Source organism: Topomyia yanbarensis, chromosome 1 (genome assembly GCF_030247195.1).
Source record: "Topomyia yanbarensis strain Yona2022 chromosome 1, ASM3024719v1, whole genome shotgun sequence".
Lineage (NCBI taxonomy): Eukaryota > Metazoa > Arthropoda > Insecta > Diptera > Culicidae > Topomyia > Topomyia yanbarensis.
This window is the reverse complement of record NC_080670.1, coordinates 69,007,635-69,012,301: the sequence shown is the minus strand read 5'-3', so window position 1 is coordinate 69,012,301 and position 4,667 is coordinate 69,007,635. Positions and strand designations below refer to the sequence as shown.

At 40.3% G+C, this 4,667-nt stretch overlaps 1 pseudogene; it reads left to right on the top strand.

The window, feature by feature from the left end:
- The first annotated feature begins 997 nt into the window (after nucleotides 1-997).
- On the top strand, nucleotides 998-2,124 carry LOC131677868 (thioredoxin-like protein 1; annotated as a pseudogene).
- Nucleotides 2,125-4,667: the final 2,543 nt, after the last annotated feature.

Below are 4,667 nucleotides of genomic sequence, written 5' to 3'. Positions count from 1 at the left end.
TCCACTGCAATTTGAGGTTCGTTTCGTTTGTTTTCTCGCGGTCGGATGTTCTAGTTTGTGTGTTACTCTTAAGGGTCATTATAGTATGTTCGAATTTTTCGGCATTCATTTCGTTGTTGTTGTTGCTGTTTGTTGGTGCTTGATCCGGCGATGTTGGTTTTGCAGCTGTTAGTGGTTTAGCGCACTGATAATATAACTTCGTAAATATAATGAAATCGATCATGCAATGCACGAATTCATTCGTTGTTTTCTGCAAGAAGTACTTTCGTGCATAAGTAGGTTTCGTTCATTTCATGAAAAAGAATGGCCACTTGGTGAACGAAGGCTTTCGTAAATTTTACACGTTTAATGTACACTGCACGAATGCAATCGTTGATAACGACTAACTTTCGTGAATGAAACGAAATGTTTCGTTTGTGTATAATACGAACGATTTTATTACTCACACGAATTTATTTCGTTCATCTTAGGAAAATTTTCGTATTCATTATTTTTGCAATCGATATTTTAGGATCGATGTTTGACGACAACGATTTTTTTAACTAACTAAAAGAATCGATCTGGCAAAATCGATTTTATTTCAACCTGCTCACCTGTATTGAGGACTTAAAAGATTGTGGTGTGATGAAATGGGTGCTTGATGAACACAAGTTTTAGTAAATTTTACTTATCTAGTGTACATGTCACGAATGAAACGAAATGATTCGTTTGTTTCAATAAATGTTTGCGTATATTACGAACGACTTCGTTGTTCGTACGAATTCATTTCGTTTATATTAGAAAAGTTTTCGTATTTGTTAACCTCTTATTGTCGATCTTTTGGGATCGATGTACGACAACTTCGATTTTTTGCGTTTGCCAAATCGATTTTACTGTGGTGTGAAGAAATGGCCGCTTGATGAACAAAAGTTTTCGTAAATTTTACTTATTTAGTGTACCTTGCACGAATGTTGTCGTTGAAAACGACATTATTTTTCGTGAATGAAAAGAAATGTTTTGCTTATTTTAATAAACATTTGTGTATATTACGAACAATCTCGTTGGTCGCACGAATTCATTTCGTTCATCTAAGAGAAGTTTTCGTAATCATCTTTCATCGTTCATCTCTCGTCATTCTCGATTAGTTAAATTTTGTGAGGAGTAAAGTGCATAACGTTAAAAGTTAATTAAGAAGTTAATTTCTCCGGGTAAAATAGTGGCCCTGTAACTAGAATCTTCATCTAACCGATAGCAGCGCAAGAAACCATACAGCATGGCTGTTAAAGCAATCACCGATGAAGCTCACTTCCAAACCGAACTAGCCGCAGCAGGAGGAAAATTGGTCGTTGTGGATTTTACCGCAGCTTGGTGTGGACCGTGCCGAAACATATCGCGTTTGTTCGATCAGTTTCCGGCGAAATATACAAAGGCTGTGTTTCTTAAGGTGGACGTCGACAGATGTACCGAAACGGCGCCGTCCCAGGGCATGTCGACCATGCCAATGTTTATTTTCTACAGAGCCAGAACAAAGGTTGACAGGATGCAGGGTGCAGACATTAATGGACTTGAAGCCAAAATACAGAAACATTACGTTGCCAGCTTGCATGAATCTGGAGAAGATTACGGTCATGGATTGTTGGACTTGAACACCTTCATCCAGAAGAACCAGTGCGAATGTTTGAACGAATCGAACCACCACCCGATAGTGAATGCGCTCAGTTCCAGCGGTGGTCATCTGGTGTCCGATTGTGACGAACAGTTGATCATTTCGATTACCTTCAATCAGCTGGTCAAAATCAGTGCCATCAAGTTCAAAGCACCGCCCTCTCACGGATCGAAAAAAGGTGAGAATCTTTATCAATCAACCAAGCACCATCGATTTCGATATGGCCGAATCGCAAGTTTCGGTGCAGGATCTGGTACTGGGGCAGAAGGATCTTGTGTCGGGATCGCCGATTCCGTTGCACATCGTTAAATTTCAGAACGTGCAGAATATGTAGCTGTTCGTGAAGGATAACCATTCTGGTGACGAGACGACCATTATCGATCATTTGGCCTTCATCGGGTTACCGATTCCAACGACTAAGATGGATGACTTCCAGCGGGTGGCTGGGAAGAAGGGTGAAAGCCACTAGATTGTTTGAGCCGCCGGGAGAAGGATGGTTAGACGGTGGATAGGTGCGGTGACGAATATGTTTGATCGTATATTTCAAAGGTTTAAAGATAGTGATGCGCGTTAACTTGTTCTTTTTATAAATTGTTCAATAAAATAATGAGCAGGAAAAAATGGCATATTATTTTGATATTGCTCCGGCAGTGAAAAACCCAATCTTATTGATACAAAACCAACGAGCAGTTCGCGATGGCTCAGCTGAATCCGTACAGCTCCGGATTCTGGATCAACTGGAAACGAAAGAGGTTCAGGAAATCGGTGGGCACGGATACGGCTACTAAATAGTCAGACTGAGACCGTCGTGATGAATTGTTGGCGTATTCTACCTCTATAGAAGCTTTTTTGACGTTGACGGTTTGACGAATAGTACTCGTAAATATTACAAAGAGGTTCGTATATAGCAGCGAACAATTCGTTTGCCGAATGAAGCTGTTTCGTAATAAGCCAACGAAAGTCGTTTCGTGGTATTCACGAAAAATTCGTATTAAAAATAAAAATGTTTCAATAGACGAACGATTCATCATATGTACGAAAAAAATCGTATATTTTATGAAAATTGTCTGTAGGAAACAAATTCCTGGCGATTTGCAAATATATTCTAGGGGCCGTACACCAATTACGTAAGGCTTTTTTAGAGCTTTTCAACCCCCCCCCCACATAAGAGTTCGTAAGATTTTGGTGATCTCCCCCTCCCCCTACATAAGATCTTATCATGATTATCGTAATTAATCAATTGAATTGTTAATTCATCAAATAATAAGATAGCGAAAACGATATGTTTAGAATTATTACAAGAAAACTCATGACAAAATTTAACTGTAATCATCCGCAGAATTTTAATTGCATGCCTATCTCGCCCATTAGAAACAATAACTGTTGTCAGATATTCAGTAACTCCAATTTGGTCCACATGATCTGCTTTGCTATTTTCCACTTCCTTTCAATCTATTTTCTTGTGATGTAGAATTTAAAAGAGTTTATAACCTCTTCTGGCATGCATTTATTCTAAGTTCCAGCTGTGACGCTTATCGTACGCATAACTCCAAGTTAACCATCTTCGAATTTTCTTGGATTAAAATACAGTTCACACTCTGGAAATATTCGACATTCAAGATATTTGACAATCGCATGTTAGAACATTTTCCAGATACCTTGTGGATTTGAATCGGACGTTTGAAAAGAAAGTCGGTCTAACAACACGAAGGGTATCAGCACTTCTTAACTTGTAAGGCATAGTGTGACTTCAGTTCCCGAACAGAACAATGTACAACCGAGAGCCAAAAAATTACTCATATTGTTTGATATACAAGGATGATATGGTACAAATAAAAATAGTTCCCTTTTCTTATTAAAAAGAATATTTTCCTTATGGATTTAATTTTTTAAACTTGTTTTATGATATTACGTAAGAAAGGACTAACCCTCCCTCCCCCTCAGATAAGAATTTGTAAGATATTTTGAAACTCCCTCTCCCCCCATATGTCCTTACGTAATTAGTGTATGGCCCCCTGTCAGTGCGTAAGATGGTTGTGTGCTGATTTCAGTTGGATTTGTTGAGTTTTCCTTAACAGTTTCTGCGCAAGGTTTTCCGGGGTGCAGCGTCTTCGTGCAGAACTGGTACGTAGGAATTTGCCCTGGGTACATGACTAGTGATGTCTGGTGAATGAGAACATCGTCACTTCCTAACGCTGTGACGGATATGTATGAGGGAATTGGCTTGGTCACACGCATTCTCACCACACGAACACCGTTAGGGATGCCCGGGAAAAAAATTCCTCCATATATCGTGTGTAACGGAGTCTACTCCGTATTTTTGCAAGCATTTTTTAATCACGCTGTCAGGGGTACGCGTAGCCAAATCATGGACACGAACTTCTACAGCGCCGTTCTCGATGTATACGGGAATGATATATTTTACATTGCCGCTTTTGGCGGTGTGCTGCGTGTTGTTTCGCGAGGCGAATGACTCAGCTTGGTTAATGTTCTTGAACGAAATCAGCACGCAATGTTTGATATGATGCATTTGTTGGGTTTTCACTTCAGCCAGATTGAGTTCCATCTGCACTTTTAACAACTGTTCCACTTCCCGAATGGCTGGTCTTACGGGGCATTTCAAAAAATCAACAGCAACACAGTTCGACCGCAGCTGGGTTGCTTTTTTGCTGGGCACCGACACTCATCACTAAATCGCACAGTAGGTATAGGCTATTGTTAGGACTGCTTGTGCGATAGGCACCGATTGATTTTTAGGTAGAATTGACCGTTTCACTTGCGCGGGACGATTTTTTGCTTCTGCTCAGGGCGAGATGTGAAGACAAACTGACTTCTGAGGGCTGGCTCAGCGTCCGACAAAATCGTTGATTCTATCTAACCAATTATGCAGTGCTCGCTGGCAAAGTCAACTGATAGGGGAAGATGGGGTAAAACGCACCCCCGGGGCAAAATGCACCCCTTGATTATATCGAAAACCGCTGAAAATTTCTAGAAAACGGTAACACCAGTCGAAAGTCCGCCA